The sequence below is a fragment of the Antechinus flavipes genome, chromosome 1 (assembly GCF_016432865.1).
Source record: "Antechinus flavipes isolate AdamAnt ecotype Samford, QLD, Australia chromosome 1, AdamAnt_v2, whole genome shotgun sequence".
NCBI lineage: Eukaryota > Metazoa > Chordata > Mammalia > Dasyuromorphia > Dasyuridae > Antechinus > Antechinus flavipes.
The window spans coordinates 685,908,948-685,933,333 of NC_067398.1; the positions used below are offsets into that span (position 1 = coordinate 685,908,948).

The window sequence follows — 24,386 nt, forward strand, 5'->3', positions numbered from 1 at the left end:
TAAATGCTTATTAATTCATTGACACTTTAAAAAATAATACGTCAGCATGAGCAATGTAATTTAGATTCCCTAATCCTTTTTCATTTCATAAGTCACTCCATCTTTCTTTGCCATTTGTAACTTTGTAGAGTAATTTCTCTTCCATGAAATTGATATTCCACAAGCCAACCATTTAACCCTATTACTTTCCCCTCAATAAAAAGAATATCCTATTTCTTTAATATCTTTATAATATTAAAGATCAATTTTAGTTTCAAACAACTGAATGATGTCAGATAAATTAAATCCCAAGCTCTTTCCATTAGTAGTTTGTACTCAAACCTTGTAATCATACCCAGAAGTATTAATTCATGTGGACAGATGGGATCTTTCCAATGTCTCTATTATGCAAATATTCATCACAGATTTCTGATTTTGAGGCAAGTGAATCCCACAGTGTACAGAACATGAATTAAACTTCAAGAATGAGTTTCAATGAGGGGTGAAAGAGTTCAGTGAAGTGGGATTGTGAGAGATAATGTGTTTAACGAATAGAATGGGAGTCAGGAAGAAATGAGGTCAAATCCTACCTCTTCCTCAGTATATGGCCCTGGGCATCTCAGTTTCCTCACCTGTAGAATGGAGACAACAATAGTACCTAGTTCCCAGAGTTGTGAGAATTAAACGACATGATATTAGTAAAGTGCTTAGCGTCTGGCACATAGCTGTTGGCTTGTTGTCCTTCCTTATTAAAAAGCACCAAAATAACATCACTATGTTGGGGTCAAGATACAAGTATGTCTGATTGTGGCTGACCAGACCAATATGAGCTTGGAAGGCTCTACCACAAGTCAGCACAAATAGAACACATGAACATTTGAAGTGAAGATGTTGCTGAATTTCTTTTGAGCTATTGCAATTCTTCTTTGCTTATAGAGCATAGCACCTTTTTTGATGCTGGCACACCATTATGAATGGTCCTGTGTCAGTATCTCTCATGTGTCACAATCATTTCCAAAGTTCGTCTTGAGAATGTCCTTATATCATTTCTCCCAACCTCCCTGAGAGTGCTTACCTTGTGTCAGTTCTCTATAAAATAGTCACAGAGTAGTTGCTTAATAGATGCTTGTTGCCTTCTCCTTATTCCAAGTCCAATAATAGCATTTTCATTAAATTTCAAGAAAATGGCTTTTATGGATTCTTCTTAACCACCTTCCCTCGGAATCCCTAATATGTACTCTGTCTATAAGGAATGCTGGCAAGATGAATGTTCATTGCTGGTGCAACTTTCTGGTTGGGGGTAGATGAGTTTTAATCTAGAGAGATTGGTTTCTATATAACAGCAAGTCTCAGCATGAAGTAATTTCATTATATGTGTAGTAAGATGATACTCTGTTTTCCTGAACATACTGACATTTCTCCCAAGAAATTTTAGCCCTACGATAATAGAATAGAAATTTTAGCTAAGTTCTTGCTAACTCAGTTCTGTGGCTTGAAATACATGGAGCTATTTGAAATATTGAAGTCTCTTTGTCACTAACTGGGGATTCTCTGACGTTAAGTCCTGTTCCAACCTTGAAGATAATGATGATGATATTGTTAATCAATAACCAGATACCATTCCTATATGTATTGCTCCTATCAACAGAATCTCTTGTGGGGAAGACTCATTTTTATACTTATCACAGAGCTCAGTATGTAATAGGTCTATCATAAATATTTTTATTTATTATTTCTTTTTAAACGCTTTACATATGTTCCTTGCTTTGAAATTTGCAGCAGCTCTGGAAGGTGGATAATATCATTATCCTCATTTTTCAAATAAGGGAACTGAGGCTGAGTGAAGTTGATTGACTTGTTTAGGGCCACACAGCTAGAAAGGGTTATGGATATATAATATCTTTTCAGTGTGCAGAAAGTCTCTAGTTGGCCAGATAGGTTTGGGAATTCTTTCATGTAAGTCTTTCCAGGCTTTTCTAAAATCAGTCTGCTCGTCATTTTTTATAGAACAATAATATTTCATTACATTCATATACTATAACTTATTCAGCCTTTCTCCAACTGATAAGTATCCACTTAATTTCCAATTACTTGCCCCTATAAAATGGGCTGCTATAAACATTTTTGCGCATGATCTCTTTGGGATAAAGTAGAGATACTGCTATATCAGAAAGTATGCGCAGTTTTATAGCCCTTTGGGCATAGTTCTAAATTGCTTTCCAGAATGGTTGGATCATTTTGCAACTTCACCAATAATGTATTAGTCTTCTAATCCTCTCAAATCCTCTCAAGTATTCATCATTATCTTTCCCCATCATTTTAGCTTATCTGAGAGGTGTGAAGTGGTACCTCAGATACCTTAAGATGTCTTAATTTTCATTTCTCTAATTAATAGTGATTTAGAGCATTTTTTCATATGATTAGAAATGGCTTTAATTCCTCATCTGAAAATTGTTTGTTCATATCCTTCAACCATTTATCAATTAGAGAATAACTTTATTCTTACAAATTTGAGCCAATTCTCCATATATTTTAGAAATGAGGCCTTTTATCTGACTATAAATTCCCCCTTCCTCTCCAGCTTTCTGCTTCCATTCTAATCTTGTCTGCATTGGTTTTGCTTGCACAAAATTTTTTAAATTTAAAATCAGAATTATCCATTTTGCATTTCATGTTATCGAATTCATCTTTGGCTATAAATTCCTCCCTTCTCTACAGATCTGAGGAGTAGACTATCCCTTATTCTGCTAATTTGATTATAGTGTCATCCTTTATGTCTAAATCATGACCCCATTTCAACCTTTTCTTGCTATAAGTGTGAGATATTAGTCAATGCTTAGTTCCTGCCATACTAATTTCCAGTTTTCTCAGAAATTTTGTCAAATAGTGAATTTTTATCCCAGAAATTGGAGTCGTTGGATTCTATCAAACACCAGATTACTATAGTCATTGTCTTGTGAACCTAACCCATTCCATTGATTGACTACTCTATTTCCTAGCCAGTATTAAATGGTTTTGATGACTGCTGCTTTATAACATAGTTTTAGGTCTGGTACAGCTAGACCTTCTTCTTTTGCATTTTTTTCATTAAGGGAATTCTTTCTAAGTTAGGTCTGGTTTCCACAGTGACTCTGCCTTGGGAAAAAGTGCAGATGATGGAATCATAAGGAGAGCCCAACAATTTTGCAAAGTTAGCTGTTCCCCATGGGAATAGACATGTTACAAACAGAATTAGTTTAACAATATAAATCCCTGTCTTGCTTTTAATGTTCTTTGAAACCTGCCCCTAACCTTGCTTTTCAGTCTTATTAGAAGGCCTTCTTCCCATTGCACTACAGACCGAGCAAACTGGCCTTCTCTCTGTTCTTCGGGGCCCTCTATCTCTTGACCATCTCCCATTGTTGGAATGCATTCCCTCCCTCTGCTTCTCAGAGTCCCTTTGTTCCTGTGAGATGCTGCTCAAGCTTTTTCAGTCTTTCAATAAGTTTTGCTAATTTAATTATATATATATATATATTTGTTAATTGATTGATTCCATTGAATTCAATCTGAGAACAGAACCAGAACTAAAAATAAAGTTTTAGAAAGAAGTTTATTAAGTTATCTGGAAGAGGGGACAGTCAAAATAGGTGACTGATTGCCATGAACCTCTATTGAGTTATACATTATATAGAACTAAAACAAAGGACCTAGAAAATAGTCTTTTGATTGGCCAGCATGTAATTAGTTTCTAAGTAAGGCACATAGATTACTTAAAATGTACATCTCAGGAAACTGGAAATGTCTAACATTGATCAAATCCCCCAGAAGATTTTGGGGGTCAACATGACCTGCATTTCCTGAGTTAAGCAGTAAACAAGTCTGGTCTCTAAGAAATACAAAACTGGCTTCTTGCCATTCAGGGCTAGATTCAGGTAATTTATAATTTCTCCCCCAATTTTCCCTTTTTAGAGCTTCTGAAACCCAACATTGCTAAAGTAGCAGAAGGACCATTATAGATATAGAGAACTAGCTTAAGGTTTAAAAGAAAGTTCATTAAAATAACATAAAACAGTGAAGGCTTTTATTGCCTATCTTATCAAGAGTTTGATGGAATTCCTTTAAGGAGATCTCTTCTCAATGAGTCAGAGTCAAGAAGATCAACATCAGTGGTTTCAGAGTCCAAGGGTTTAGTCTTATGCAAGGAAACAAATATTCAACACAATATAGAAAGCTTTCCCAAGTATTGAAAGCAACAGCAGAGATAAATTACTGATAGCCATGATATTTCTAACTCCATTGGAATCTGAGCCATACAATGCTAAGCACCCATGACTGCAGTCAAATTTACCAGGTAGTGGAGGATTGTTGGCTACTTGTAACCAATTTCTATAGATCTTCTAGATCTATAGAAATGGTTTCAGAAAATGGTGAATATTATTAGTAATAGTAAGATAGTAAAGCAACACATGCCCTGGCATTTTTTTTGCAACCGTGTTTATTCACCTCCCTCTTTTTCTCCTCCTCCTTATCCCTTCCTCTTTTTTTTTTTTTTTTTTTTTTTTTTGTTTTCCTCCTTTTCTCCCTGGGCAAAAGGGAATCAGTGGCAGCCCTATTCTGCAAATTAGTCTTTCTAATTTTCCTTAACTCAGTACTCTGTGCTGAGCTCATAGATCTTCCATGAGATTTAAAGATGTGGTCAAGGCTCATGCCATTTTGGACAGTTTCTTTAACCTCGATGATTAATCCTGGAACATCAATGTAAGAGTAGATGAAAGAAACATACTTGGCTTTGGAAAAAAGGTTGATGTGGTCATTACAATTCTGAAATAGTAGTGAGGAGATCCTTTCTCCCCTCAGTGGTGATGTAGTGGCATTTTGGTTTAAAGGAAAAGCAATGTCTTGACTTAAATTAGGGTATAAGGTCCTCTGAGCTATTTGCTAGTGCATATATATCAGCTATCCCAGTGCACAGGAGAGACTATCCCATAGGGTAGGCGCATGTGCACATAGGCAAGTGAAGCTCTGTTAGTTGGGTTACAACATGTGTCCTTATTAGTAAGGTTCATGCTTAGGATAAATTCACAAATTCCATACATGGTTCATCATAAATCACACTGGACAGAAGAAACTTAACAATTATAGAGCCTAACATTTTTTCGTAGGACCTATTTATGTCAAAATTCTGGAAAAATATATGGTCCCCAATCTGTTCAGTAGGGGTAGGATAAAGTCATGATATTGCTTACTTACTGTCCTTCTAATAGATAAAAGTGACCATTGTTGTTGAAAGTGCTGGTAGACAGCATAATCCACATACTTCTTTTCAGGAGGGATCTTTTTTAGAATTATAGTTAATCCCTTGTTCTACTTGGATGAAACATGCCATGATGGTGATAATCTTAATGAGAGCCAAGTTATGTTGCTGAGCTATTCGAGTCCATATTTAGAGAATCCACTGACAATCTTAGTTCTTTTGATTCCTCAGAACAGACATCTTATTCACCACCATCAGGAGGATGAAATCCAAGAAGGACACATTGATTATGATCTACTACTTGGTCTCCATCCAAATATCATAAGGTTTGAATAATTCTCATTTATTGTCGCTCTCTACCTCCAGCTGCTTGATTCACTGGATGATCTGGCTCATGAGAAAGAGATTTTTTCCTTTCCCTCCACCTCAAGTTGTAGGACTGGGACATCTTCCCTTCTGACCACAAATTTAAGTATGTTCAAATCAGGGTAGCTTTGTTTGTACAGGCTAGCAATCAGTTAGCTCTTCCTTGCACTTTAGGTAAATGGTGAAATGATTTGTCCAGGGTCTGACATCTCCTTACAGATGAAGACGTTTCCCACTGGAATGGGTGATGAAAAACCAATTTGTTCCAATGGCCATGAAGGCAGTTGAAGCAGATATTATGAAATGCTTTGTCAAACATTAAAGAGACCAAGATCATGCATTGTCCCCCCAGCCATTGTCAGTCATTTTGACTTTTCTCTTGTCACTGGATTTCAATGACTCTGGAAGAGAAAAGCTGATGACTTTGTACAACTCAGCCTTGCTTAAATTTGTTTCACATCAGTTTAAGTTATCATTTTTTGATATCATTGGTCCTTTTCAAAAGCAAGGATGAACAAGATGTTTACTACAATTGACCGAGGCTGATTGACATCAGCAGGAGTTGAGAAGACCATGTTTCTCTCTGATGGAGGCTCAGTCTGCTGGTTGCAAGTGGGAGGTTTCAGCAATAGAGTGATTAATCCTGAATGTCCTTGAGAGTAGCTTCTACTGTACAGTTATTAACAGTGAGTCATCATACAAGACCAGAGTGTTCAGAATAGGTCTAGTGTGGAGCATTTTCAAGGGCCCTCCAAAAGGGACTTTATGGGAGCATTGTCCCATTTTTCTATTTCAAGCTTGTATATGGTTCAGTTATAGGGCCTTTGACCCTGTTTGTTCATATATTTTAGCCAACTCTGTTTTTTGTCCTGGTTTTTCCTTTCACGTTTCACATTTCCGAAGACTCGGAGTGGTAGTCATAATATACTTTAGTTATTTTCTACTTGTGAGATTATTTGACCGTAAAATGTACTTTTCCCACTTCCCATCTGAATTTATGACCAGTGAGACTCCAAATCTGGGAATGAATTTTGTTATCAATTTCTTTGTGACAGTTACCACCAGCTTTTCTCTATGGAAACGCTCTCATCCATCCTCAGAACAAGCCTCTCATAATGAGAACATACTTGTATTTTCTCTAGGGGGCTGTTCAGTAAAGTCCATCAGAATGTTAACAAAGGATCTCCAGGTAGGGAATTGGGGTGATAAATTGTATTATATGCAAATAGGGCATGGTGGATTGGTTAATTTAGCTGCTTGTGTGACTCTAGAGCCTCCCAATCCCTTAGATTTCCTCTGCTGCTCTCCTTTGATTTGCATGAACCAAGAAGTAGAATGTGAACCAAGTAGAGAAAACATGGAGGATGACTGGGCAGTCTTGTTTAGAGATCTTAATACCTGTGTCATCAGAACTCAAACCAAGCTTTCTCCAAGTTGCTTGCTCAGTCTCAGGAGTTATTTCTGGGGTTGTCACCAAACAGCTCCACAGAGGACAAGAAGGTGTCCCAGGAACAGTAGAAAGAGAGAATTGAAAAAAGAGTAACAATCCAGCAAAATGTTGTGCCCCGCCCCCCACCTTGGCTGTGTGATCAGTGGTCACATTTCCTTGTCTGACAGAATCAGTGCGGGATGAATGAGCCTGGCACATACAAATAGCAAGGGAAGAAGATATGGGGTCAACATATACTGCATTAAAAGGAGCTCTCCTTGCCATTAAAAAACCTCAGAACTTCCAGAGCTGGCAAAGCTATGTACTACCCAAAGGCTTATCTGCTATCTGTATCAATAGTGGAAGTCTGGTCTCCATTAGAGCAATAAACTCAGGGAATGGGGCAGAGGTTCCCTTTCTCATCTCTAAGGGAAGAATCATCAACAAATAAGATGGAGTCTGGGTTATCAAAGGGAACATGCAAAAGATTGTTCCAGGATTGGGAAGTGAGTATAGAGAAATAGTCGCAATCAGAAAGACATCCTCAGAATCTGGGGGATTGGAAGAAGCATCTTGGGATAGAGAACAGGACACCAGGAAAGAGATGTTCTCAGGAAGGAACCTCTCATATCTGGCTAGCTGAGGATTAGAAAAGATGTTGGGTAATCTCAAGCTATAAACAGTTGCCAAACATTCAAGGGATATCATACAATAAGGGGATATTCTTAAATATCCAAAGTCTGCAATGGTAACTACTTCCCTAGACAAAAAGGGAGTCCTTGGGCTATAGGGCCAAGATGAACATTAAAATAAGCTACAACCAACTTCAGTCCCCCTGAGCTTGAGTTAGGACCCCTGAGACAAACCCTTGCTTCTAGCAACAATAAAGCCTGGAGGGCTTGTTATTGTTAGTGTGGGAATAGCAAGAAGGGAATTCTGGAGGTAAGTGCCTCCTCTGCCTCTGAGGACCATGGGAACTGGTAACCTAAGATATCCTTAAATGGTTAGTTTCTCTAAGGACTGGACAATGTTGAAATAATCAGGGAATAATAGGTAGCAGTAATCACCTTTCCCAAAAGACCCACAATTCTTTCTTAATCTGGAGTTGCTATAAACTGGTGATATCTTGGATTTGCTGCAGTGAGAGGTACATTGGTGAGTCCCTGAAATAATAAAACTTACCTAAGTAATGAACTGAGAGAACAGTCTCCTGGAGAGTCTTGTAGTGCACATTCTATCCATAATCATATAAAAATGGACAGAGAATCTTCCTGATATGAAGTTAGGTGGGGGAGCAAAGCAGGGGGCCATTCATGTACTGGATCAGAGTGGTAGAAGAGTGGTAAGACTGAAGATCTTGTTTTAACTGAGTGGAAAAGATGGTAGGGGAATCTTATAAACTCTAAGACAGATGAGTCCAGCTCTATAATTCCTCTTTAAAGGTGAAGGCAAACAAAAACCAGCTACCCATGGATGGGGACAGAGAAAGAGGCAAAGTGCATAGGATGGATTGGTGAAACAGAACTGATAATTGTCAAGAGATCAGGTACAATGGAACATAAGGGAGCCTCAAAAGAATTAATGAGATGTTGAACAAAATGATAAACTTATTTCCTTTCAGGTGTGAACTTTCCTGGTTTTAGGACTGATTTGGCATGGATATTGCAAGGGGATTTAGTCTTGGGCAGAATTCTGGTTAATAAGAGGCCATGGAGGACAAGTTCAGTACTTTTTTTTGCCTCAAGGTAAGGGTCACTGTTTGAGAGAGGGGAAAGGCAAATGGTGTTTATGGGGGATAGCAATGAGATCCCCTTGAACACAGCCAGCATCTTTCTCCCCTGAAGTCCAAAGAGAGTCAGACACCTGATAGAGGTCCACAAAATCTTCGTCAGAAAAAATGGAGAATGAGGGGAATAAGGGATGGATAAATCTGGTATTTTAAGTTTCAAGACTTCCTCAGGTCACTGAATGTAGCCCATTGAAAAAGGAGAGAACAAGTTCATGGGGGTGATTGGGCTCATAAAAAACTGATCTTTATCCCAATCCAGTAGGGATACATTCAGGGACTTGGAGACAGGATGTGGGGTATTCCGATACCCAACTCTAACAGCCAGCACAGAATTATTGGAAAATGGAGTTAGGCAAATCAATCCTGTGCAATGTAGACCTACTAACACCAATGTCCACCAGAAAACTGGACAATGTCCATATAGATACCTCCTCAAAACGAACAGTAACACTAGGCTGAGGAAGGGAAGGGAGGATAGACAGTGGGTTAGAACTCTGTCTGGCTATCTCATTGATCTGAATGTGGTCTGTTATCCCTGTTCCCTAGGAGACAATCATTTCTTCAATGCCCCTTCTGCTTACAATAAGTATAAGTATCCCTCAGGAGGGATAGATGCCAATACCAGCCCCTCCTTTCAGAGGGCCTCTGTTTGAAAAAGGTTCTCTCTTGGGAAAGAGAGACTTTTCTGACTGTCTATAACATAAGGTTTTTTTTCCCATTTTTTTCTTTTTATAGTTTTGTCCTATTCCAAAAACCCTTAGGCAACTTGTAACTTTCTCAAGAGCAGCCTCATGTATACTAATCAAAGCTTTTGGGGAATCTGTCTTTAGTGGTTCTCAGAGGGAATAAGTGAAATGGGCTTCTTTCCCCTCCACCACTCCCCACCCCAATTCTCCCACTAGGTTCCCTTAGAGGGCTATGATTTCTATAACAACTCTGAAATCAATAGAAATAGTCTCATGAGTATGTTCATCCTTCTGCTGGATACAGCTGCTTATTTTACCTCAATCTGTTTTCTGGGAAAATATTTTTCTGAAAGTCTCCATCAGTTTAGGTTAAGGTCTCTGTGCTTTGATTGGGGTCTCAGTGAATTTCTTTGGGTTATCCTAACTTATTCAGTAGTGGATTCAATAGATTCTTCCCAAGAAATAAGATTAGAAACTAGTTGATGTCCTCTCAAAAGGAACAATAGGCTTTAAAGACAGATCGCAACTTTTCAATGAATTCAGTGGATTTATCTTGGATTTTTGGGAAGTCTAACTCGCAATGATGTAACTCTGTTAAGTAGCCAGAATATATAAATTAATTTAAGCAGACCAATCTATGCAGAAACTCTGTTAAAAACATGGTAGTAACAGGAAGAGTCCCTATTTGTCCTCCCTCCTTGCTCTCTTGTATTTCTTTTTATCTGTTATTGTTGAGTCGTTTTTCAGTTGTGGCTGACTTTTTGTGACTCTACATGGGATTTTCTTGGCAAGCATACTGAATTGGTTTGCCATTTCCTTCTCCAGATCATTTTATAGATTGAGAAATTAAGGCAAACAGGATAAAGTGACTTGCCCAGAGTCATACAACTAGTCAGTGTCTGAGGTCAAATTTTAACTCAGGACTGGCATTCTATCCATTGCAGCGCCATGCTGCTTCCTTTCCTTTACTTGACTTGTCCCTTTATGCTTGAACCAAAGTTTATAAGAATGCTGGGAAGTCAACTAGGTTTCCTCTATGTACTAAAATTTCCTAGATTTCTGTTTTTGGAGGGACTGAAGACCTGGGGGTGAGAGTTATCATCCCTAGTACTAATATATATATATATATATATATATATATATATATATATATATATGTATGTATATATCCAGGGAGTCCTCAGGAAACAGGGGAGGATCTTTAGGAAGTATGGCAAGGATTAATCAAGGCACTAGAGCACTCAGAGCAGAACTCATGGCTTTCTGTGGCAATTGATAGTAGGATCTCTCTATTCCTAAATTGAGTTCTTAAGCTAGTCATTTCCTCATTTGGCCTCCACTCATTTTCCTTTAAATTGCAAACCACAGGCTAAATTTTATTTTTTGGTTGTCATCTCATACCAAAGGATATGTATCTATCTCAATTGATCCTCTAAAATAGATAAGTCAAAGGAATCTTCCTCAGGGAACTGCAAAGTAGGATTGTTTCTGATAAAATGTGTCATTAAGTAAGATATTTCACAAGAGGTGAACCACAGAATCTAAACATCTTATTGGTGGGCAACTGTGGGCATCTCTTAGAGTTAAATTGACCCATTTTCAGAGAGAAGAACTGGTAAGCAATACTAGACACAACACAAGGCAGAAGTTTTCTTGAGAAATTTGTAGGAAACGTAGAGAAAAATGGGTACCTTATCATTGAAGTATGAGTGTTTGATCTGGAAATTCCTGATTCTGGTCAAACTGATACATGTTCAAACTTCCATTATTAATCAGGGATCATCCTAATGGATATGTCACTCTTGGTAGAAACCAGTTCATTAAGTTTATTCAATCAATTAAACAGGTATTAGAATAATACAAGACACAAATATCTGGATTATTTGAATCTTCCCAGAAGGTCATGTGGTTCATCTGGGAGATCTTGCTTTGCAGTTCTGGATCATCGTGCCATACTCACCAGAATATGTATGAGGCTAGCACCACTATATAGTCTCAAATAAAAGATCCAATTTATCTCTAATTATCATGGGTTTTAAGAAATAATAGAAGGGGAAAGAGGAAAAAAAAGACAGAAACAGAAAAAGAGAGGAGGAGAGTGGAGAGAAAGAGAGACATAGAGAGACAGACAGGGAGAATCAGCTGGAGGACTAATTTTAACCCTTGAGTGATCAATAATTTGCTGATAAGGGTATCTAGGCTAGTTCTAACTACCTTGATTAATTCCCCCAGTAAAACTGCCACACAACCCTCTAGTTTTTTGTATGCCTAGATTTTTCAGTTCTAAGACTTAGTCCATAACCAGGGGAAACTTGACTATGTTCCACCCAAATCTTAGGGGATTCACTAGGTTTTTGCCATGCTAGCTGATCTTATATAGGTCAATCTCACCTACCTTGATACTGAGTTCATAGAGACTTACTCAGTGCTGAGGTTTTGGGGCATCTTAGGTTAACAATCAGGGATCCTACTTCTAACACCAAATTTGTTGGTGATGAGAACAAAACTAAAACTAAAAAAATTTTTTAGAAGAGGAAAGAACCAAAATAAATGGTCCATTTCTCTGAACCTCCAAATAGAGTTCATAGATTACTTTATACATACATATATTTACACATAATTATATGTGTATAGATGTGTATATGTATGTATGTATGTGTGTATATAGCTAAGGAAATTGAAAATGCCTTGCATCAATTTTTAGGTCTCCTGGAAGGTTTCTGGGACCAATATGACCTGCACCTCCTGAGTTAAACCAATAAACAAGTCTGGTCTCTAAGCAATACAAGTGCTTGTCATGCAAAGGTAGATTTAAATAATGCAATAATTTCCCCCACAAGTTCAACAGACATTTACTTCATACTTACTATATTCTCCTTCCACAGAGAAATTACTTGTGGCCTTGGAGGGCCCACCCCTGCACCTTTAGTATTCTATATGTATAAGCACATCTCCAATCTACTCCATTTCAGATCAAATATTTCTTGAAATGAAGCAATGAATGAAAAAATATTAGTCAGAATTTGCTATGTGCCAAGCACTGTGGTGAGCCCTGGAAGCACAAAGATAAAAATGGATCCACTCCTTCAAGGAAATTACACTCTAATGAGAGAGATTATAAATATAGAAAAATGGTATCTTGGGATGCTTTAGTTTGGGAAAACATTGGGGTGATAAGTGGAGCCTGGATACAGTGACAGTAACAACAAAAAGCTAAGCAATCAAATGAATGGAAGCAGAAATCTCATAAAGAAACCCAAAGAAATGGAAGAAACAAGCATATATTAAACACTTACTATGTTCCAAGTACTCTGCTAAGCATTTTTGCAAATATTTTCTCATTTGAACCTCACAGCAACTCTTTGATGTAGATAATGTTACAAATCTTATTTTACAGATGAGAAAACTGAAACAAACAGAGACCAAGAGATTTTCTCAGGGTCAAACAGCTGGTAAGTGTCTGAAACTGAACTGGAACTCAAGATCTTCTTCCACTGTGCCAAGAAAACAGAGGTTTCCCACCAAGCAGCATCATACCACTCATACATGGACCCATAAGTTACAGCAAACAGAGAGATTTTTTTCCATCATAATTTCTTTTTTCCATTAAAGCTTTTTAATTTTTAAAAGATATGCATGGATAATTTTTCTTCATTAACCCTTACAAAACCTTATGTTCCAATTTCCCACCCCTCCCCTAAATAGTAAGTAATCCAATATATGTTAAACATGGTAAAATATATGTTAAATCCAATATATGTATGCAATTATCTGAAATATAGAAAGTGAAATCAAAAAAGAAAAAGAAAGCGAGAAAGAAATAAAAGACAAGCAAACAACAACAGAAAGAGTGAAAATGTTATGTTTTGATCCACATTCAGTCCCCATAGTCCTCTCTCTGGGTGACTCTATCATAAGATTATTGGAATTGACCGAATCACCTCATTGTTAAAAAGAGTCATGTCCATCAGAATTGATCATCACATAATTTTGTTGTTGCTGTGTATGATGATTTCTTGGTCCTGCTCATTTCACTCAGCATCAGTTCCTGTCAGTCTCTCCAGGACTTTCTGAAATCATTCTGCTGGTCATTTCTTACAGAACAATAATATTCCATAACCTTCATATACCACACTTTACTCAGCCATTCTCCAATTGATGAGCATCCACTCAGTTTCCAATTTCTGGCCACTACAGAAAGGGCTGCCACAAACATTTTTGCACATACAGGTCCCTTTCCAAACAGAGATTTTTAATGCTAAGGATAAGTTCACTTGTCTAGGCAGTTTACTTTCCAGGGATGTCCATATAGATGATGAGGTTGACTCCCGCATTGTCAGAACTCGCTCAGTGTTTGCGATGCTCCGAAAGAAAGCCTGGGAGAGGAGAGGTATTAGACTGACTACCAAACTGAAACTAGAGAGTGCTGACCTCAGTGTTGCATGCCTGGGAAACCTGGACAGTCTCTCAGCATTTGAATGGTCTTAAGAAAGATTCTGAAAATAACCTGGCAAGATAAAGAGCCAGACACTGAAATCTGTTCTCAAACTAAAATGCTGAGCAGACAAACTCTACTGCAGAGAATGCAATCTTGGTGTGCTGGGCATATTGTTTAAATGTCAAAAGCACGTTTGCTTAAAAGACTCTTTTATGGAGAACTCACATGTGGCGAGCACTCACACGATGGTCAGAAGAAGGACTCTCTGAAGAACTTTGGAATCGATTGTGAAATGTGGGGAGACACTGGCATGAACCACCCAGCATGGCGTGCCCACGTTAAAGAAGATGCTGTGCTCCGTGAGAGAAGCGGAATAGCTCAAAAGAAACATGAGATGTCCAAATTTAGAGATATTTCCACTCCAGACATTCATATGGACTATTTGTGCCCAACCTGTGGTAGAGCATCCTGAGCTTGCATTGATCTGATCAAGATACCCCAACATAGTAATGTCATTTTTATCTCCTTTGAGAACGAAAGGCAACAACCAGAAATGAAAGAAGACATCATTAGAGCTGAAAGAGACTTCTGAGATCATTTCACCTTGACTCTTCATTTTACTGGTGAGGAAAATGAGATTTAATCAGACTAAGAGTCTTGCTTAAGATCATACAAATCCCAATGACTGTTGAGATTTGAATTCAGGTCCTATGATTCTAGAATACAGTGTTCTACTGTACCATAAATGATTCCCCCTCTCCTGCCAGGAACATTACAGATCATTTTACTTACATCTTTGTTAGGACTTTCAGTGATTCCATTTGTACCCTAATTCTGTATGTATGTGCATGTGTGTATGTCTTCCAGACTCTCAGCAAAATATTCTGTCCATTTTAGGAAAGGGGAAAAAGGATAGTAGATTTGTGATTTTGTTGACATAGGAACCCCTTAAAGAAGAAAGCTCTACCAGCACAGATCAGCGGCCTCCTAAATATGGTCACATGCAGTTTTAAAGAGGCACAGATAGTGCAGTACATAGACCATTAGACCTGGTATCAAGAAGTTCTGAGTTGAACCGCGACCCTGGATCCTTGTTAGCTATATGACTCCCGACAAGTCACTTAACTTCTGCTTACCTCAGTTTCTCTATTTGTATAATAGAGATAAAAGTAGGATCTACTTTTCAGGGATGTTGTGAAGATCAATTGAAATATTGTTTTTATAGTATATTATTTTTCCAAATTGTGCAAAGATAATTTTCACCATTTACCTTTGCAAAACCTTGAAATCCCCAATTTTTCTCCCTCCTTCTTTCCCTCTTTCCTCCCCAAGACAGCAAGCAATGTCAAGTAGATTAAACATGTGCAATTCTTCTAAGCATGAAATACATGAATACTAGCTTTTATTTATTATTATTATTAGTTGTCCTGAAAGTATCTATTAAGTATCTAGAAAATTTGGTAGAATTTTTTTTATGCCAAATATATTTTAATTAGTAGGAAGCCACCATCTTTTCTGATCTCCTGAATTTACAATATGAAATCAACTTTGGAAAAATCTGTTTAATTCTGTTTTAAATCCCCGCCTTCCCTACCCCCTCCCTACCATTCTGAATTGGTTGTTTCCTTTCACATCCAGACAAATGGTCCAGATTAAGGCTCAAGTGTTTCCTGCAACTAATGGGATGCCTGAGCAAATAAACTAGTCTCAGTCCATGTGTGGCAGGGTTAACCAAGGGTCAGACTTACCTGAGATGGGAGGGGGGGGGAGTCTGTGCTCAACTCTGGTTCCCAATTTTGACTTGAGAAGCTCATGGAAAACAGTTTATAAATATTGGCAAGTCAGTTAAATTCTCCCCCAGGGTGTCATCAGAAAAAAAAAATGCTCTCAGCCCTTGCAAAATGGTTTCCCTTTTTTGCTACTTTTTAAAATGAAGGTCTCTGGTCAAAGTCCCAAATAGTTACCTCCTCCAGGACAGCCTGGAGCCGAGCCCCTGTTAGTTCAGGGATGACTGGTGGCTGCAAAGCTGAATGGGATTGCTTAGAAACAGTTAGTACAAACAAAGGAAAGGACAATAATCTGGATGTTTGGTGAACAAGTTCACTCTCCAGGGATAAAAATCTAGAGATGTCTTCTCTGAAGTGGGTTGGAGAACCTTTCTGGATTTTAGGGTTCTAGAGTGGGGAGACATTATTCCTCAGATCAGAGACCTAGGAACCTTTGGTGACATCTACTCAATCAGTTGGCAAGCATTTATTAAACACCTTCTGTTTGCCAGACTTTGTGATAGGTACTAGGTACACAAAGACAAAAAGGAAAATATACCCGCCCTCAAGAGGTTTACATTCTAGCCAGGCAGACAAACATGTACTTGTGGAGCAGGGAATGCTAACACAGGGGCTGCAGATTTTTTTTGAGACATTTTGGTCATTATATTTAATTATGCTTGTTTTTCTCTGTAATCCTACATATTTTAATATTTAAAAACCTTATTCTGGGAGGGGCCCATAGACTTCTCCAGACTGTTAAAGGGATCATGGACAGGATATAGAAGGTGACTGTGGGAGAGATTATAAGGTCTGGAGTGGAAATCAGGTAAAAGGCAAAACTAAGCGATAGAGTGAATTCTAGAAGGGCAGCATGACCAGGACAAAAGTACTCAGGTGATCAATAGAGTGTGATATAAGAGAAATGGCAGCCAGGTGGCACTATGGGTAGAGAGTAGGGCCTGGAATCTGGAAATTTAACCTTACCTGGGCAGTCACTTAATCCTGTTTGCCTCAGTTTCCTCATCTGCCAAATGAGATGGAAAAGAAAATGCCTTTCTAGAAAACCCCAAGAGGGTCATGAAGAGTCGGAAGTGACCGAACAACAACAGGAAAGCCAGTTTGAGTAGACTATAGAATATGTGAATGGGAGTAATCCATACAGAAAGACCAGAAAGATTGGCTGGAAACAGGTTGTAAAGGACAGAGCTGTTTATATTTGCTTCTGGAGATAATAGGGAAGCAAGGATAGTTAATATAGACAGCTCTACCTGATGGGAAATTACTTTGTGAAGGATGGATTGGGATGAGATTTAAGCCCACAATTCTCTTTCCACATACAAGTTGCCTTGTTGCTTTGGGAAATTGACTTGACTGAGAACATGTAGGCAGTAAATTTCCAAAGTGGGATTTGCACCCAGGGCGCTTTTCAGTGTGCTGTCCTCCAATTTTTTCTCTGATCTTCCCATCTGTCTCATCAGCTCATGCCTATTTCCTAAAAGCTAAGACTTTTTCTTAAGGCAAATGTTAGGGTTCTTCCTTACATGTAGCTCAGCCAGAAAAGTCTGGATGCTACATTGGTTCTGGGCCATTTGGTATCCTTGGGTCCAAAAGAGTTCATGTAGGTTAAGAGAATCTTTCCCTGACTCTTACAATTCATAGCAGTCTTTTCCTAAATTACTGAATATTGATTTATTTGTTGTTCCTCATGCAACATTCTATTTCTCATTTCTACACATTTATAGGCAGTCCCCCATGTACCTCCTCTTAAAATCCCTAGCTTCCTTCAAAGCTCAGCTCAGACACTGCTTCCTACATGAGAACTTTCCTAATCTCCATATCCCAGCTCTTAGTGCCTCCCCCACTTTTGTATTGAATTTGAATATATTCTGTGTAGAATTATTTAATGGGGTTCTGATACATACCCAGGTTCTGTAAGATGGATTGGTTGATGCAATCTGTCCAAGTGGAAGACAATGGAGTTTGTTCCCAGGGAAGGGAACAAGCATTTATTAAGCACTTCCTGTGTTCCAGGCACTGTGCTAAGCACTTTACAAATGTTATCTCCCTTTTGATCCAAAAGAATGGATTTATTCAGTGAGACACCATGCTAGATAGCAGTTGGGTAGCATAGTAGATAAATCCCAAAGTTAGAGTCGGGAGGACTAGTTTAAAATGTCAGGAGGGTGTTCTTTCATACAAATGTGCCAGGCCCAACTAATTCAGTATTGATGCTCCAAAGAGCAACGAGTCACCAGATGAAGGGATGGAGGTAGGAGGGGATGGATGGTGACAGATCTTTCTGAAATCCCCCAAAGTCAATCAAGAGCTTCTCCTTCACCACCTGGCTAGCTGATCAGAACCAGCTAGGAAATGTTTACCCATGACCCACAGCCCCTCCAAGGCATTTCCCTTTCTCATCTTTAACAAGCTTTCTACATGGAAAGGCTTCATCAGCCAAGAAAGCTGAGGGGAGTCTACACCTGGACCAGTTTCCCATTCTATATTTGTAGTACATTATGAGTACCCAATGACAAGAACTGTCCATTCTTATCTTTCTATCATCTCCAACGCCTTGCCCAGTGTCCAACACTTAGTAGAGAGCTTAGTAAGTACTTGACACTAACACCATGTCCAGCACACAGAAGGTACTTTCTAAATGCTTATTGATTGATGAGTACTGGATGTAATTAGATATAACCCCAGTAGAAGAGAAGTTCTTTAATTATGTTTCTTTCATTTTTGTCTTAGGTTCTCAAGATTCTGGGTCCAGAACTGGAAAAGAACTCAGAGACCATGAAATCCAGCCTTTTCTTTTACAGATGAGGCAACTGAAATCCCAAGAAGGGATTTGTCCAACACCACACATCAGGCAGAGGATTTGGGATACAGGCTCACAGTGTCCTCAGTAACTAAGAGTATCTTGCATATAATCCTTAATCTGGGGTAGATGTGAGTTGAATCAACAGATTGGCTTCCCTGGACACCTGATCCTTTTCAGGAAGCTGGCTTTATATCTTCAAAACATGTTTAAGCCTAAACATTCGAACCTATGAAAAAACAAGCAAACAAACTAAAAAACAAAGTAGCTGAGGGAGAGAGCAAAAAAAACCCAGCTCTAAATGTAACCCCAGCTCCCAGCCTTCCTGGATCTATCAACCTTTCATCACATCATCAAACCATCACCAACACATCTCTTTTTCCTTTTTCTCTGTCTCTTGTCGTCTGCTATTTGCCAGATGGGGGCTGCCTCAGTCAACCACTTAGCAACTTCTGGTACAAAGAGAAAAGACATAGATCTGCAGACTCCTGTCATTCATCACCAATTAGCTTTGTTTTAAAAATAAACAGTGCAAACCTTAAAAAAAAAAACTACCCACTTTCCCAGATGCAGCCTTGGGGACCTCCTGAAACAGGTGAGGGGACCTCATGGCTTCATTCATTTTTAATTGATATTTTGGGGAGCAGTTGTTCAGATGGTTATCACCTCCCTCCAGCTGAGCTCCCCTCCCCAAACTGAATCTAGACTCACTTATAGGGACACAAGAAAGTGATGAGTGCCTGAGTGAGCCCTGTCTGGGAGCATGGATGGCATAGGGACAATGACCCTATTCTCAGGGACATTTTTCTTGTGTTGGGTTCCATGCATGTTGGAAAACAGTCTAGGAACATGAATGCAGGGGGGATGCCAAAATCTTGCAGCACAAAACCACCCTTTACATTGGATCACTCCCATCAATGAGTGTTCCTACTCTTACACTTTCTTTGTTTAAGGGGAGGTGGGGGGGGGGGGAGAGAATCATACTTAAAGAAAAGTAAACCACACCCTGGTCTGGTGCCAACAATATTAACCAACTTCTTTGTAGTGCCTTTGAAGTTAGCAGGGGGCATACATGCTTGTGGTGTGGGGGAAAGAATGATACTTTAAGCGATTCCTTTTCATCCCTTTCACTTAATGAAAGATTAATGGCCCTGTTATTTTTTGTTTCTCTTCCATTTTAAAAATCCCCCCCCCCTTGTCGAAACTGAAATCCTGCCTGTAATGATTTTCTGGATCACTGGGTGTTTTGAATACCTGGGCCTGCCACTACCCCACCATCTGCAAACTGAACGCCCTCCTGGAAGCCCAAACTTTCCAGGTGCGTTCTGGGCAGGCAGGGGCAATGGTCCAAGGACTGGCCAGGAGAAGAGCACCGGTCCATTTGCTTTTGAATTGGAAGCTTGACTCAGTTTAATTTAGATAGCTTCCCCCACTTGGCATCTGGATTGGTGAAACTTGCCCACTACTCTAGGTTTCCTTGGTAGTTGCCCACAGAGTGACTCAGAACGTGTTCCTGTATCACCTTGTGGAAGGAACTTGAGTGAAGAGAATGCATTATCAGGGAATCATTGGCAAGAACCAAGATGAGCTTACTTTATTTGGGGCACGCCTTGGAAAGGCTCCCCCTCAAAGTAACTTTAAATGCCACGTTTCTGGAACCTCACAAGACCGTTCAGTGATCAACAAACATTTGTTAAGTACTGACCAAGGGTCAGTTATGCTCCATATGTCAACAAAGTATTTTTTCATTCATTTATTGATCATCTTCACCAATTGTGGGATGTGACTAAGGAACTGATGCTGATGGGAGTTCAGTGAAGAGCCTGGAAACCCAAGTTTATTGATTCAAATTTCCTAATCTCCTTTTCCCCCAGTATTTGAGAGAACAAACTTGTGCTACCTTCCACCATCACATTCCCCCTTGAAGGTAGAAACTTCCATTAGAAAACTAGATGATACAATGAATCTGGAGAAGAAGACAGGAAGATTTGAGTTCAAATTCAGCTTCAGACACTGAATAGTTATATGAACTTGGGTAAGTCCCTTAACCTCTGTCTGTCTGAGTTTTCTTATTTGCAAAAATGGGAATAATAACAGCACTGACATCTTAGAGTTATTATAAGGTTCAAATGAGACAAGTAGAAGGAGGATCTTGGATTTTGGATGAAGAAATCTATTTTTATTTGGCACAAAAGGGACCACCCATGTTAGTATTATTTGGCATAAATAACAAAATATATCAAAAAGACACACACATAGACACATATATTTCTATATATGTATAAATGTGTGAAAACCCATATGTATGTATGTCCACAGAAGAAAAATAATGAAGACCAGCCAAGAACAATATTCACCATTTTGCTGTTGCTGTTCATTTTTCATATGAATTAAATCATCTTGCACATTGGATGAGGAAGGGGGAGGGAGCACAGCAATACAACTCAATTTAGAATCTGAATTAGGAAACACAACAAATAGCTCCTGCTGGTTCCTTCCTTTTGTCTCTCCATGGGCACTGATCCTCATGGGAACTATCTCACATGGGGGAATGAAGATCTGTTTATTTTGTAATTAAAAAGAACTATTTATTTTATAATTAAGGAAGTCCTCTTATTTTTTGCTGATGATCTAAAATTTTCTAGTCCACATTTTGTTCTTGATGAAATCCTTCTTGTTATTCCGGTATTTCAGTCATATCTGACTCTTCGTGATTCTATATCTTGGCAAAGCTACTGAAGGGGCTTGCCATTTCCTTCTGCCCTCATTTGAAAGATAAAGAAACGGATGCAAACAGGATTAAATGACTTGTTCAAGGTCACACAGTTAATTAGTGTCTCTGGCTAGATCTGAACTCAGGAAGATTAATCTTCTTAATTCAAGGTTTAGCACTCTATCCACTATGGTGCCATCTTTCAGAAAGCTTTCTTACTGAAATTCAGAGTAAATTCCTTCCACTCTAATTCCAAAGGAAATAAAATAGAGAATCCCATATCTCACAGAGACTTCTATACCCTATATTCCAAGAGGAATTTTAGGGGCTCTTCTAAAGACATCTTCAAATCTACTTGGTGAGAGATCACGCTCCTACTCATGCATCTTTAGTGGCTCCCTATTACCTGTTGAGTAACATTCAGAATTTTTCTTGTTCAAAGCTTTCCATAATCTTGCCTCTTTCTGTCTTTCCAACCTTATGTCTCATTGCCTCCTTCCAAACAATCTACTATTTAGTTATGTTAGATGGTCCCCCATCCACCCTTACAATTTTATCACTCTCAGTTCCAACATGAACTTTGTTCCCCATCCTTGGTTCCATTGATAAATCTGTCTCCAAGGCTTGGATTGTTCACTTCTTTTTCTCTTGTTAAATTGCAGACTATCCTTCATAGCCCAACTAAAAATTTTCTCCTCTAGAAAGTCTTTCCTGCTCCCTCTCATCACTAACAGCTTTCCCCTTTGGACCTCACATGGAGTTTTGTTTTGTGATTTTGTAATGAATTTATCAATTAGTTTGAGGTATAATAAGTGTTCTGTATGGATGTCTGATCAGAAAGGTAGCATGGTGTAGTGGAGAATTCAGTCTATCACCAGATAAAAACAGATTTGTTTTCTAATTGTTTTATCTTGGCTAAGTCCTTTGACCTTCATTACCTTTGGTTTTCTCCTGTGTAAACAGAAATACCTGTTTCATGGAGTTTGATAAAGCATGATTAAGTGGAGCCTTAAAGCCTCTATTCCAAGCTCTATTAAGACAGAAATTGTTTCTGTTCTAAATTTTATATTCCCTCAAAGGTCTATCATGCTGTTCTGTACCTAGTAGATAATAGTTGATAAATAGCTAACATTCATTTAGAACTTACTACATGCCAGGTATTGTGATAAGCTCTTTACAGAAAATTTCTTGTTTGATCCTCACAACCACTGCTCAGAATAGGTGATTTATTATTATCTTCATTTTGCAAATAAGGAAACTGAGGAAAATAGAGGTGAAGTGACCTGCTTAGGATTATCCAGCTAAGAAGTCTCTGAAGCTGAATTCAGTTCTATCTGACTCCAGGTCCAGGACTGTTATTATTTAGGAGATCTCCCAAGTAACTAAACTCGCCAAATTGTCAGAGTTAGAGTTATGAAGACTTGGTTTAAAATCTCACCACTGACACTGATTCACTGTGTAACCTTCGGCAAGTTACATAATAATAATCATGATAGAAATACTAGTAATAGAAATACATATTTTATAGCATTTTAAGGTTTACAAAACACTTTATAGATTTTATTTCATTTTATCCTCCAATAACCCTATGAGGTAGGTCTTATTTTTATCTCCATTTTACTGAGTCTGAAAGAGGTTCAATAACCCACACAGGTTCAAATAGCTACTAAGAGTCTTAGGCAGGATTTAAATTCAGGTCTTGCTGACTTTAAATTCAGAATTCTATCCATTATGATATTTATCTACATATTTCATTTCCTTGGACCTCTCAGTTTCTTCTTCCTGTATCTTTTCTGTCCTTTGTGGCTAACTTCCTCAAAAAAAACCAAAGTTCATCCACTTCCTTTCCTCTCATTCTCTTTTTGACCCCCTCCATTCAGGGCTCCATCTAAAGCTGCTCTCTCCAAAGTTTCCAAAGATATCCTAGTTACCAAATCCAATGGTCTTTTCCCAATCTTCATTCCTCTGGACCTAGATGGAGCCTTTAATAATCCTGATCTTTCTTTCTTCCCTCTCCCTAAGTTTTTGGGACCCATCTTCTGATTCTTTTCTTACCTTTGAGATCATTCCTTCTCAGTCCTCTTTGCTGGATCCTCATCCAGATCATTCCCTCTAACCAACAGTGTCCTTCTTGATCTTCTTTTCTTCTTCCTCTATACTACTTCACTTGATGATCCCATCAGCTCCCATGAATTTAATTATTAATCTCCTAGATAATTCTCAAATCTGCCTCTTCAGCCCAAGGTATTATCCTAGATAGCTCATAGTCTCTTACCCCCTCCATATCCAAGGTATTCCAAAGTGTGTCTATTTTACTTTGTAGCATCTCTCAAATTAGCATCCCTTTCCTCTCTGATTCTGCTATTACCTTAGTAGAGGACCTCATCACATCATTCCTGGAGGACTCCAATAGCTGCTGGCAGGTCTGCCTGCCACTAGTCTCTCCCTATTTCAAAGCATTCTCCATTCAGCTGTCAAAGTTCCTAAAATGTAAGTCTGACTATATCATGAAAGTCTCACCTATTCCTCCTAAAAGAAACTTCTGTGAAACCTCTAGAAGTAAACACACAATAGTCTGTGTGGCATTCAACCCCCTTCAAAACCTATCCTTTTAACTTTCCAGTCTTCTTATTCCTTGCTTCCTCCATGTCCTCTTTAATCCATGATACCGTTCTCCTGGCTGTTTAATGAACAATCCCTTTTATCTCTTGGTTCTGGACATTCTCTCTGGCTGTCCTCCTTGCCTAGAACATGCTCCTTCCTTATCTGTTTCATGGAGCTTCCATCCCTGGCTTCTTTCAAGTGTTATCTAAAATTCCATTCTCTATGGGAAGTCTTTCCCAACTCATCTTAATTCTACTGCCTTCTCTTGGTGAATAAATTCCTATTTATTATTGTACATAGTTGTTTATTTATTATCTCCACTGTTAGATTATCAGTTCTTTGAAGGAAGAATCTGCATTTTGCTTTTTTATGTATTAATGCTTAGCACTGTGAACTCTGGCACATAATAGATAATTGACAAATCCCCTACTGACTGACTCATATAAAAACTGAGAGGATTGAACCCCAAGATCTCTAAAGTCACTTCCTACTGTCATCCCATGACTTTGTGGTCTATGACTCAGCTCAAAGACTATTTTAGGCCATAGACTTCTGGTAA

At 38.6% G+C, this 24,386-nt stretch overlaps 1 long non-coding RNA gene across 1 annotated transcript in view; it reads right to left on the reverse strand.

The window, feature by feature from the left end:
- Window positions 1-24,163, reverse strand: part of LOC127545371 (uncharacterized) — a 43,796-nt gene extending 19,633 nt beyond the window's left edge. Inside the window, exon 1 of the long non-coding RNA XR_007949642.1 lies at window positions 23,279-24,163. This is a non-coding gene — a long non-coding RNA (uncharacterized LOC127545371). The remainder of the gene's footprint in view (window positions 1-23,278) is intronic.
- Window positions 24,164-24,386: the final 223 nt, after the last annotated feature.